The following is a 14,700-nucleotide window of genomic DNA, read 5'->3' on the forward strand; positions in this document are numbered from 1 at the left end:
CTTCAACAATAGATTGAGATATGCAGTTTTGTTTCTTGCTAGTCCATGTAACCAAGTTTTTTTCCAAAAAAAATGGTCCTCCACTAGTGCTCTTTTTGTCGTTAATATTTCTAGCCCAATCAACATCAGTGTAGGTTTTTAATTTGAATTTCTCATTTTTCTTGTAGTGTAGAGCATAGTCTTCAGTTCTTTTTAGATATCTCATTATTCTCTTAACAACCATCAAATGATTCTCCCTGGGATTAGCAGAGAATCTTGCAACTATTCCAACAAATAATGCAATATCATGTCTTCTGTGTACTATGTATTGTAATTTTTCAATCATAGACTTGTACAATGTTTGATTCACCTTAGCTAAATCATTATTCTTTGACAATTTATGTCATGTCACCATAGGTGTGCTTACTGACTTGGAATTTTCCAATCTAAAAGTTTTCAGTATCTCGTTCACATATTTTAACTGAGTGATGTATATACCATATTTCATCTAATGTACTTGCAAAGCCACAAAGAACTTGATCTCTCCAAACATAGACATCTCAATTTTTTTTTTCATTTCATTTGTAAAAGCTTTACATAAAGTATCTTGACCTCCAAATATGAGATCATCAACAAAATTTTTAGATAGTAAAATACTTTTGCATTTCTTTGTCTTCAAGTACAGATTGTTGTTATCATCAATTCTCTCAAATTCATTCTTCACAAGATAATTATGAAGCCTTTCATACCGTGCTCTTGGTGCTTGCTTCAAACTATATAAAGCTTTGTGTAGTCTAAATATCATGTTTTTATTGTTAGTATCAACACATCTTTCTGGCTGTTCTATATAAACCTCTCCCTCCAATATGCTATTCAAAAATGCAAACTTAACATCCATTTTATAAACTTTGAAACCTTTGTATGCAGAGTAAGCAAGTAGAGTTCTTACTCCTTCCAATCTTGCAACAGGAGCGAATGTTTTTTCATAGTCTATCCCTTCTTGTGCACATCCTTTACAAACTAATCTTGCATTATTTCTTGTGACTTTACCATTTTCATCTAACCTATTTTTGTACACCCACTTGGTGCCAATCACATTTTTATTTTCTAGTCTAAGAACTAGAGTCCATGTCTTATTTTTCTCATTGTTCAATCTCTTCTTTCATGACTTTACTCTAGTCTACATTTTGTAAGGCATCTTTCAATGTTTTAGGTTCATGCATGCTAAGAAAATATGTATCATTTCTCAACTTGTTCCTTGTCATTGGTCTTGCATCTTTATTTCCAATGATTTGTGCAGTAGGGTGATGTCTTTTGATATATTTTGACAATCTTGGTTCTGCTCTATTTTCCTAACTTTGTCTCTCAACTTCTAAATAACTATTTGCATCTCTATCAGGTAGTTCAACATATCTTTCATGTACACTAATCTCAAAATCTGAATGTGCCTCAACTTCATTCTATAACTCGACATTCAAAGTATGTGACTTGATAGTTACTGAAACTTGCTATTGATTTGCAACTTGATATATAATATCTTCATTAGCAGACATACCTTCATAAAAGTATACAAATGATTTGCATTCCTTTGGTTCCTTCATAGGTTCAACCTCATGTGCTTTTGTATATTCATCAAATTTCACATTTGCACTTTCCAAAACTTTGTTTGTGTTAGTATTTAAACACTTATAAGCTTTACTTCTTGTGGAATAACCAAGGAATATATCTTCTTTAATTTTTGCATCTAATTTAGGATTTTTGAAATCTTTAAGAATATAACACTTTCTTTCAAATAACTTAAAATATTCTACATTGGGTGAGTATCCATACTATAGTTCAAAAGGTGTTGAATGAGTATCTTTTTTGATTTGCACACGGTTCAAGGTATAAACAACTATACTTATAGCTTCTCTTCACCATTTCAAAGAAACATTTTTCTCCATCATGAGTGTCCTAGCATAGTCCATTACAAATATGTTCCTCCTTTCAAAAATTCAATTTTGTGGCAGGGTCCTAGGGGTAGATGTCTATTTTTTTAATTCCTCTGTCATTACAAAGCATTTCAAACTCATTTGATGTTAATTCTCCTCTTTTTTTTAGATCTCAAACATTTCAGACTTTTTCCTATTTCTTTCTCAACTATTGCTAAGTACCACTTAAACATTTGGAAAGCATTAAATTTCTATTTAAAAAACATAACTGTTATCATTCTAGAATAATCATCAACAAATATCATAACGTACTTATCTCCTTTGTAGATTTGCACATCAATTGGTCCACACAAGTCAGTATGAATAATCTCTAATATTCCTTTAGAGGTATGAGTCTTACTCTTAAGACTTGACTTTGTATTTTGCATAACAGACATTGTTTGCAAATTATGTTGTCAGGTTTCTTCAACTTAGGTAAACTTCTGGCTCTTCTCATGTTACTAATACTAACCAAGTTAACAAAATTAGCATGACATAACCTATTGTTCCATAGCCACACATCATCAAATTTTACAACTAGACAAGTAGCATCCTCTATATCAAGGTAGAGTAGATTACGTCTACTTTGATCACCTTGTTCAATTAATTTTCCATTAGTATCATATATCTGAACAATTTTTTTCTCAAACTCAATCTTGCAACTTGAACTATTCAGTTGTGACACACTTAACTAATTATAGTTAAGTACTTCAATATAATAAGCATTGTCACATAAAATCTTTTCTGTGAGTTTGATAGGGTGCATCATTACCAAACCTTACACCATTTCCATCATAATAATTCAAGGTAACGAACTTACTTTTATCTCTAGTCGTGTGATGTGACACCCACTATCAATGATCCATTTGTCATTCTTGTTCACACAAGACACTAGTGTAGTTGCTTCATCCTCAACTAATTCATCCTTCATTGCAACATACAACTCTTCATCATCATGATCGTCAGATCTGTCTATAGTTTCCTCTTCAACAATGTAGAAAGACTTCTTGCTTTTGTACAATGTAGAAAGACTTCTTGCTTTTCTCTTTGTAATCTTTGTTGTCTTCATCTCTTCTACTTTTGTATTTGTCTCCACCTCTGTAATTCTTCTTCTCTAGGCATCTACAACAATATGACCAACTTCATTGCAATTAAAACACATGATAGATAACTTACCTTTGAACTTGCCTTTACCTCTTTGAAATCTTCTTGCTAGTAGTGCTTCAAGTTGTTCTACATCCTCCTCATTTGTATCACTATCACTGGAAACATATTTTACTTTTTTCTTCTTCTTTTCATTAGGTTCCTTCAATGACACCTTAGCATTGAAAGAAGATTCAACATTGTCAGATTTGAATTTATCAAAATTAGATAGCTCAAGAGTAGTGAAGCTACCTACCAGATCTTCAAGAGTTCAATTAGAACCTGGTATAAATCTCAGTTCTTGTATTGCAGAAACTCTAATACCATAGATGGGCAATAGTGCTCTCAAAAATTTTCTTAGTACAATCTCATCATCTATTTTATCAATAGATCCTCTTATTGCATTAATGACATCTTTTATCCTAGAGAAATATTGAGCAACATTCTCACCTTCTTGTATTCTCATATCATCAAATTTACCTCTAAGACTTTCAGATTTGGCTCTTAGCATATTTATGTCTCCTCCATAAATGGTGTGAAGAACATCCCACATTTTCTTTGCACTGTCACAACCCTTGATGTCATCAAACTTAATATAGCTTAGGGCAGAGGCAATCTCCAACATTGCTTGGTTTTTTTCTTTTTTCTTTTTCAAATCTTTAGTAACATGATTGACATGCTCTATGATGATGGTAGATTGTGCATAATTTGCAAGGCCTCTCTTTTTGACACTTGATCTTTTGCTTCTAGTACCTTCAAACTAGTCCTCTTAAGAAGATGACTCTGATGCCAAATTTTGAAATTCTTTAGAATAACTAAGAGGGGGGTGAATTAGTTATCCAAGGTCTAGATGTACAAATAATTTTTATCACAACTTAGTGAACTCATATCCATAAAATATTTTCATCATGCATGCATTCTTTAGATCATATATTCACTTAAACTTGTAGGTTACTGTTAAATCAACTTTGCAAAAATGTAAGCATGAAACATAACATATTCAATAACAAATTTGACACAATGATTTAACTTGGAAACCCAATTTGGAAGAAATCACCAGTAACATGCTACTCATTCTCACTCTTCTGAAGTGATGCCCTATGAAAGGCCAACCTGTTAAAGGTTACAATGCACACTATTATATGTGACTTGGTTAAATGATTTCAATCATCCTATTTTGAGTGAGCCTTCTTAGTGGACTTTAGATTATTTGGAATGACACCCAGTTAAAAGATTTACAAATGACTGTTAGGTCAACCTTAATCCAAAGGATTCACCCTAGATTGGTATAATGATTAGAATGTAACAGTGAGGCTTGACCTGATAACAACTTAAAACACACTTGTAGATTATAGATCTATATTTTCAGTCCTCTATTCTACTTAGCTTTCACACACTTTAGCTCTGATAGCTTGTTCACCCTTCAAGAATCCATACTCTTAAGCCTTCTTGCTTTGCTTGCCAATTGCAGTCTCTTCTCTTATGTCACTAAATGAAGCAATACCCTAGACTCCTTATCTTCCTTAAGTTCTCGCACATGACAACCTTTTCTTCTGACCAACCATCTTTATAAATAGAAAATTAAGATCTTTTTCCGTTCAAACTCCATTGTCCTTTTTAGGGTTAGGTTGGATTAGGTAGGATTTAATGAATCTACCCATCTTTGTATTTTATTCTCTTCTAGAAATTTCTCCTTCAATCCTCTTTGAATTTTCCTCAAAATAGTTCATCTTGAATTCTGTGCCACCAGCTCATCAAGCTTATCTTCCACACGGTTCACACAATTCAAGAAATCAAACTTGTCGGCTCAAATTCATCGAATTCATGATCTTTCTCATAATGCTGACACTCAGCATTAACTTGCTTCTAATGCTTAGCACATACTGCATTGCTTGACATCCACTATCAAATCACTCAGCACAAACTAAAGTTTATTGATGCTTGGCATCAACTAAACTTTACTCGGTTTACACTCTATCACTCGACATATGCTAAAATTTGACTTTGCTCGGCTCCAACTGATTTTCTGCTCAATACCTATTATGCAGATTGTTAAGCTTGGTAGACATAATTCATTTTACTTGTTCTTCTGAACTTAATCAATGTACACTAATCTCTATCAAGTAGCTCAACATCTATAGAGTATGTATGGTAAAGAAGCCAAATAGGAAGAGCTGGAGGCCTTGTTTGTAGAAATAATGACACGAGGAAAAGGGAAGCACAAAGGTGAACTTCCATTCAAATTCTTTAACTAAAAAAAGGTAGGATACTATGTTGCTAGATGTCTAGAGAATGTGAAGAAGGAGACCGACAAAAGATGGAAGAGCTCAAAAGGGAAGGAGAAGCGATGCCACATTGATAAAGGTGGTGTGACTGATAAAGAGTCAACTAGTGATGATGGTAAGGAAGAGGATGAAGTATCATTTTTTGTCATAAAAAAAGAAAGGGTGGAAAGATCCCTGATAACTAGCACCGATATCCACAAGAATTGGATAATAGATAGCAGTTGTTTGCACCATATGTCTGGTGATAGGAGAAAGTTCCATGAGGTCAAGGCCTATGATGGAGGAATGATGATGTTCTACAATAACTCACCATGCACAATGATAAGGGCACCACATCCCTAAATGAATCCACTACTTGTGAATATGTATACCTAGTGGAAGTATTAGAATACAAGTTATTGAGTGTGGTTCAATTGATTGATAAAGGTTATAAGTTTGAATTTAACAAAGGGTCCCAAAGGGAAGGAGAAGTAATGCTACATTGACGAAGGTGTGACTCATAAAGAGTCAACTACTGATGATGGTAAGGACGAGGATGAGGTATCGGTTTTTGCCATAAAAAAAGAAAGGATGGAAAGATCCCTGATAACTAGTACTAGTATCCACAAGAACTGGATAATAGATAGCGGTTGTTCACACTAGGTGATAGGAGAAAGTTCCATGAGGTTGAGGCCTATGATGGAGGAATGACAAAGTTCAATAATAACTCACCATGCACAGTTATAGGTAAGAGCACCGTAGCCCTAAATGAAGCCACTACTTGTGGAGATGTATACCTAGTGGAAATATTAAAATATAACTTATTGAGTGTGGTTCAATTGATAGATAAAGGTTATAAGTTTGACTTTAACAAAGGGTCTTGTAAAGCATTTGACAAGACAAGAAGATTCTAAGCTATAGGAGAACAAAGAAGAGGTAATATTTTCTACCTCAGTAGTTCTAACTATACATGCATTGTAGCTAAAAATGTCAATAGTTGGTTGTGGCATATAAGGCTCTATCATGTGAATTTTTAAAGCACTACCAAAGTAGAAAGGAAAAAATGTGTAAGGGGTTTACCCTCTATTACCAAATCAAACAATATTATGTGCAAAGACTATCAACAAGGAAAGTTGACAAGTTCTAGTTTTTCTAGCAAGTCACTTCTGAGAAAGTTTTAGATCTATACCATACAGAATTTTGTGGCCCCATGAGGATGAAGAGTGTATTTGGTGACATATAATCTATGTTATTTATTGATGATTTTTCTAGAATGATTCCAATTGTCTACTTAAAGGAAAAGTTAAAAGCCTTCCAAATGAACAAAGTCTACAAGGAAAAAGTTGAAAGGGAGACCGATAGAGCATTGAAATGCTTGAGATCAAAATAGGGAGGCGAGTTCACCTCATGGGAGTTTTAAATTTACTATGAGGACCACATAATCCAAAGACAAATTTTAGCTCCCAAGACACCTCAACAAAATAGTGTTGCTAAAAGAAGAAATATAACCATCATAGATTGTGCTAGAACGTTGACGATTAAAAAATTGTTGCTCATTTCTACAAGAGAGAAGCTGTGAGCACAACTATGTACACCTTGAACATGGTACAAGTGAAAAAGGGAACGGATATAAATCTCTATGAACTATCATTTGGTCATACACCATCTACCAATTATTTCAAGGCATTTAGAAGAAAATGCTACATCAAGAGAGATGAATACCAATGAAAGTTTGAGCCCAAAAGTGATGATGATATCTTTCTGAGATAATCTACCAAAAAAAGGGAGTACCAATGTATAAACCTTCAGACAAATAAGATTGTGGAATTTGCCAATGTGTGGGTAGATGAGTTCTTAGAGAAGAACGAGGAAAAAATAAAGAAAGAACTAGAAGACTATAAATAATTTGAATGTGTCCTGCTAAGTGATACAATGGAGAGAGTACAGATAGATGGGGAACTTGTGCAATAATTTGTAACAACTCAAACATAAGGAGTTCAACCTGAAGAACAAAGAGAAAAAGTACCTAAAGGGGAATCCCTGCTAGAAAAGTATGTGAGAAGGCACCACTAAGTTCACCAGATCATTGGAGATATGGATGCTGGAGTGATAACCAAGAGAAAGGAAAGAGAAACAATATGTCTTCTCCCACACATGGAGCCCAAAGCTACAAGGGAATCTCTAAAAGATTAATATTGGAAAAAGGCCATGGAGGAGGAGATTGATCAAATATTAAAGAATGATACATGGACTTTGGTTGCCCAACCAGAAGACAAGAATGTCATTGGTACATATTGGGTGTTCCAAAACAAGATGAACGTAGATGGAGAGATAGTCATAAATAAGGAAAAACTTGTTTGCAAAGGATATTCACAAGAAGAGGGAATAGACTATGGATAAATCTTTGCACCAATGGCCAGACTGAAAGGAGTTAGAATACTCCTAGTTTTCACATCTCACAAGAACTTCAAAGTGTACTAGATGGACTTAAAGTTTACATTTCTAAATGAAGTTTAGAAGGAGGAAGTGTACATTAAGAAACTTGAGGGGTTTGAGAACAAACAAGGCAAAAATTAAGTATGTAGACTGAGAAAATCCATGTATGGATTGAAACAGACACCTAAAACATGGTAGAGAGACTGCACTCATACTTGATAAAGATTGGGTTCATAAGAAAAAGTGATAACTGCAATTTGTACATGAAGCAAAAAATATAAGCAAGTTTTCTGATTGTAGAAATCTTTGTTGATGACATCATCTTTGGAGGAGATGCTAAGCTAAGTGCTGAGTTTGTTGGAGCCATGAAGAGAGAATTCAAAATGTCCGTGATCAAAGAAATAAAATTCTTCATTAGACTTGAAGTATCCCAATTGAAAGGAGGGATCTTCATAGGGAAAATAAAAAATGTGAAGGAAATCCTAAAAATGTTTTGTATGGAGGAAGAAAAAATGGCGGGCATTCCAATAGTGACTAGTTGCAAGATATCAAAGGTGGATGAAAGCCATAAAGTAAATGAAAAACTTTACCAATCCATAATTGGTAAAATATAGTATGTTGTGTACAAAAAACCAGACATAACACATGCTGTTGGAATAGTAGCTAATTTTTCTACCGACCCAAAGGAGTCACATAGGTAGCTGTGAAGATGATCTTCAAATATCTAAAGGGTATTGAAGAGTATGGGCTATGGTATCCTCACAAGGGAGATTTTGATCTTAGTATCTTTATTGATGTTGACTAGCTAGGGAACATATATGCCAGAAAGAGCACAACCGATGGTGCATTGTTTCTTGGATGAAGACTAGTTTCATGGGTTAACAAGAAGAATTGCATATCACAGTCAACAATTGAAGTACAATATGTAGCTGCAATAATGAATTGCACTCAAGTTGTTTTGGATCAAACAAATACTTGAAGGAATTTAAGAGAAAATAGATAAACTGGTAGTTATCAGTTGTGATAACACTATTGCAATCAACATATCCAAAAATTTAGTGATATACTCAAAGACAAAGAACATATTAATCAAGTACCATTTTTGAGAGAAAAAGTGCAAGCAAAAGAGGCCAGGTTGGAATATGTACCAACCAAGAGAAACTCGCTAATATCTTCACAAAGCATCTTCAAAAGGATATTTTAAATTATTTAAGAGAAAAGTTAGTGGTCGTACCCCTATCTAGCTTGAACTAAGAATAAAAAGGCAATAATCAATCCATGATCAAGAAGTAGAGAAATCTAATGGTGGATTAATGAGAATAAGAGACTACTTCATAGAGTAGTGATCACAGGTGTTAAGAGATGATCACCATTGACATTGTTGTGAAAGGGGGAGAAGTTGAGAAGAGTAGAAGAAGATAAACAAATGGGGAGCCAAACAAAAGGAGCTAAGAAGAGAAAGTGCAAAGACACAAGGAAGAAGTTGAGAGAAATTGAAGACAAACACTAAAAGGAGTGAAGTCTAAGTTAAATCCCACAATGGACTAAGAATGATCAAAGCATGTGGATGCATCATCTCAAGGGGTGATGTTGAAAAAAGAAGAGAAAGAGAAGGAAAAACACCAAGATGATGACAAAAATGTTTGAGTGTTGCCATCAATGCCAAAGGGGGAGATTGTTGGCATAACTGACTTGAACATTAAAGACTATTTGGTAGATAGACCGGTAGACATAGTTATCAAAGACATTGTCATTGATGTTAAGACACAAGAAGGAACTAAGACTGCTAGGGAGTAGTGACCGACAAGGCACATTGATCTAGGATGTGAGACTCTAGTTTACAAGGGTGATTAGAGAGATGAAGTGCAGGTGCAATAGAGGCAATGAAAAAGGAGATCCACTTAGAGAAAAGTATGCTAAGTGAATTCAATATGTGCAATAAGATTCCAAGAAAAAAAGAAATCAGATGAATTGGTGTCTATACAATATGGTTTGGCCAAGTCAACAAGGAAAGCATGAAGCAAGATACCCGTGATTTCCGTATCATGAAGTAGATAGAAGTGGATTCATCATTGCACTTAATGGTGATGGGTTAACATATCGAGAAATAATCAAAATAACTCAAAATTGAATTCTTTCCAACAAGAGAAAGCCATCAAGGACACATAACACCTATGACTCCTATACGAATGCACTACATCTGACAAGAGCAACACACTACTACAACAAGAAGTTGAGCTAGAAGTAGGGGTGATAATTCAAATTTTGAATTCATAGAATAGGGTTTCAAAGACAAAAAGAAGTGAGTATAAAAGAAGATAGAGTCAAAAGAGAAATGGTTAGATTACTGAGTGATTAGCTTGAGAGACAAGACTAGAGAAAAACTAAGTGTTATCTCAAAGTGTGAAGAAAAGTGACAAAGAGATGTCATTACTGAGGAGTTAGAAAATGTGCTAAGGAGTTAGCAAATATGCTAAGGAGAACCCAGTGAGCCAAAACAACACAAGTGTGATCATGTGCATGAGAAAGAAGAGCCAAGTGCACAAGTGATCATTTCTAAAGTTTTAGATCCATGTGAATGCAAATCATTGTTCCAAATGGGTTGGAAGAGATGATGAAGGATCTATTTCCAAGCTAAGTGTAGTAGCTACTTTGTTAGAACATTCTCTATTATTTACTAATCTCTATAATGGTAAATCCAATTGAAGGTGGACCATAATAGGTTCTTTGTATTAAACCCCCTAACAGGGTGACACATTAAGTTGTGGTCAAAAGTCCTTTAACCAGACTGCCCCTGTTAAGATTAAACTCAGATAGAAATAAAAGTTACATGCAAATATAGCCAATATCAAAAAATAGTAGATCGTACATAAGAGAACGCAAGACACCAAGATTTAACATGGTTCACCCAATCCATGGGCTATGTCCACCAATAGTAAGTCCAATAATATTATAATCCAATGATTACAACCAAATTACAATCCATAATCCCTTACAACACAATACCATCGTAAGAATCAATTTTTGCATCACACGTTATGAAAATCCCTAATCCTGAGCCTTTTTATACAAGCTTTTTTTCTCTAATAGAACTAGGACAAGAATAATAGAAAAATATTAGTTGACACCTTTTAAAATATAAGGTAATTTTTGGCTTCGGGTTTCTGCCCCTAAAAATCCTCGCAGGGGCCCCACCCTGTATTGCAATAGGGAGCGCACCTAGGGCCCCAGGGGCATTGCCCCCAAACCCTTTTAGAAATAATCTAGAGGGAAACCACGTTGAATAAACCTCTGAATCTGATTAGGCTCCACATCATAATAATCTCCCACTTGGAGACTGATCAGACTCCACAATAATAACCTCCCACTTAAAGATTGATCATAACACTACTAAACTTGTAGCTCCCACTGGAATATTAAACCACCCTGGACTCTGCTATTCTTTTAGTCTGTTCAGTCTAGAAGACCAACCAAAGCTGAAGAGGAGTTCAGATTCTCCCTTATCACTACCTTTGTAAACATATCTACTAGATTTTCATTTGTATGTATCTTCTCCAGCTTTAACTATCCATCATCCAAAACTAACTGAATGAGATGGTACCAACTGTATGTGATGTCTTTGAACGTAGAGCTGAATTCTTTGCAAGATGAATGATACTCTGGCTATCTGTGAAAAAAAATTATCCCTTTGTGGGTGCCCCAATTCTTCTATGAAGAATGAAAGCCATATCATCTCCTTGGCTACCTTTGTAGCAGCAACATACTCTGCCTCTGTAGTGGATAAAGCATTAACCTATTGTAATTGAGAAACCCATCTCACTGCTGCCCCACTAATAGTAAATACATAACTTGTAGTACTCCACCTGGTATTAATATCCCCTACCAAATTTGAGTCAACATATCCCTGTAAAGCAGTAGCAGAGCCCCCAAAGTGTAAACATTTATTGGATGTTCCTCTCAAATATCTGAGAATCCATTTAACTGCATTCCAATGCTTAGTTCTTAGATGACTCATATACGTGATAAAAATTACCACTGCATGTGTAATATCTGGCCTAGTACATACCATAGCATACATTTTAAGCTTCCTACAACTAAAGCATAGGGTACCTTAGACATCTTGTCCTCTTCTTGTGTCTTGGGACACATTTCCTTAGTCAACTTCAAATAACTAGGTAAAGGTGTGCTGACAACTTTAGCCTTCTCTATAGAGAAATGTTGCAACACCTTCTTAATATAATCAGTCTGAGATAATGTCAATTTTCTATTCTTCCTATATCTACAAATCTTCATACCAAGGATTTGTTTTTCTTCTCCCAAATCCTTCATAGAAAATGCATATACTAATTGACATTTCAACCCCTTAATAGGATCCATGTTAGACCCAGCTACAAGTATATCATCAACATATAAACATAAAATAATGTAGCTATTGTCATCCAACCTCTTAAAATGAATACAATGATCTGAATGAAACTTTCTATATCCATGCTCATGCATAAACCTTTCAAATTTCAGATATCATTGTCGAGGTGCTTATTTCAAGCCATATAAACTTTTCTTCAATTTGCACACTAAGTTCTCCTTACCTTTAACCTCAAATCCCTATGGCTGTGCCATATATATCTCTTCATCCAAATCACCATAAATGAATGCTATTTTAACATCAAGCTTCGCTAAATGAAAATCTTCGATAGCCACAATATTTAAAACAGTGTGAATAGAAGTCATTTTTAACAACATGAGAGAATATCTCATCAAAATCAATTCCTTTTTTCTGTGCAAATCCTTTTACAACTAACCTAGCTTTAAATTATTTCTTACCTTACCTCCATCCTCTTCTTTTAACATGTAAACCCATTTATTCTGTAAAGCTTTTTTACCTGCAGGCAACTTGCATAAATCCCATGTCTTATTTTTTAGCAAAGACTCCATTTCATCTTTCATTGCAGACTCTGAAATGTCCCTTTTGTGATTTTATATGATATTTCAAACCTCTAATCAGATCTTTAAAATCAAACAACCAATATTTCAAAGATCCACCAATTTCTCAATAAACCCCAAATTGGGTATGCCCGAAATAGTGCCAAAAACTTCACAGCTTCACATATTATTAGTAAATCTGAAAGTGGACATTTTTATAGAAATTTCAGCAGAATAAAAGCCTACAAAATGAAATTTTTAGATCTGTATAACATTTACACAACAACTCCCAAATGGAGGATAAAAATAATGCTCATCGAGCTCCCGAAAATAACATAGAATAGCTCGAAAACACCACAAAACACTAATAATCTATCACAGAAGTATAATCATGACCAAATACATATATTCAGCTCTACTTTAACATCTAAAGTCACAAATATAGTAACAACCCAAACTGATATGAAATACTTAATCGGAAACACCAAACTCTTACAAAAACACACCCGAAAAATCACAAATCTGCACTGTTCAGCACAAAGGAAAAATCTGCATGAGCATGCACATGGAATGGCTTCAAACTCCCATCCTTAGCCTTCCTAGAAACTTGTAAACTCTCGTTCTTGGGTCTCCTTCTCCACAGGTTTGGCAGCCTCTGAAGAATAACAAAGAAATGAGCAAAAATCAAGTTCTGGAATGAGCCCAAAATGCCTCCAAACTCTTTAAAAGAGGGCATAACCCTAACTCATGTCCAAGAGGGGTTAATAAAACATATTTTAATAATAATTTTCATTTATTAGTCCATTAGCTTCCAAAGATTATCCCCTTTTTCCGAAACTTCACCTTTTTGGGCCTGCCTGCCTTAGAAAAGATTATTATTTTTAATTATTTGAAAAGGGGACATGACAAGTCCTCCCCTTCCAAATATTGCTTGTCCTCAAGCAATGGCTGAATAATAAACCAATCAATCCACCTAGATCCCAAATGTAGTCATGAACTATACTATTGTCAATTAACACAGGCTCCTGCAATATCCTCTGCAATATAACCAAGAGGAATCCATAATCAAACTGACAATTATTGCTCAACCAAACTCCACAGTCAAAAACCCACGAGACACAAACTTTTAGAACATCAAAACCCAAGTAAAGTGGACAAATCAAATTGCCAACATAGTAAATACCATCAACGCATTCCACTAGCCTATATGGAATGTACAATCCAACTCTGCAACAATGGTGAATGCTCCCGAATGAAACTGTACCAAGTATGGAGAATCCACACACTGTACAACTCTTGCAGTCAACACAACTTTGTAGATCACCGACCACTGTCTCATAACCATAACTCCCATGCACCCTTAATGGTGAAAAGCCATCACAAGATAAACAACAAGAATTGGAACCCAAAACAAATTTGCATGCCATCAACTCCTCAACACAAGGATCAAATGCTAACTGATGTACATACCTTGCAATATAATGTTGATAAAAAAAACCAACCTCAGTCAACAGGTCACCATGAACAAGTGATATAACCCACTGTGACTGATCACCAGCTAAGTCAGGAGATGTCATAGCCAAAGGAGTAGAATTAATAACAACACCCACTGAAGCATCACTCCAGAACTCTTGCTCTAAGTCACGTATTATCAAGCTGTCAACTGCAAAACCTATCGCCATGTCGTGCCCATCACAACTCTCACCCCGAGGCATCAAACTATATCCCATAATTGATGATAAGCACTAGGAACCAAAGTACATCTCTCTATCATCATCTCATCTTCATGGTCATCGAAGGTAAATTGATGAACATACCTCACAATGTAATGCCGATAGAATGCGCCAATCTCAGTCAGTGGCTCAGACTGCAATCCAGATGTAACTAACTACAATCGATCACTAACCAAGTTGGAACTTACTACTACCTCTTAAGACATCACCAAGGGAGTAGTATTACTAGTAAGAACCATGCCAACTGATAGC

Source organism: Cupressus sempervirens, chromosome 11 (genome assembly GCF_028749045.1).
Source record: "Cupressus sempervirens isolate cs-2001-9-10 chromosome 11, ASM2874904v1, whole genome shotgun sequence".
In the NCBI taxonomy this organism is placed as follows: Eukaryota; Viridiplantae; Streptophyta; class Pinopsida; order Cupressales; family Cupressaceae; genus Cupressus; species Cupressus sempervirens.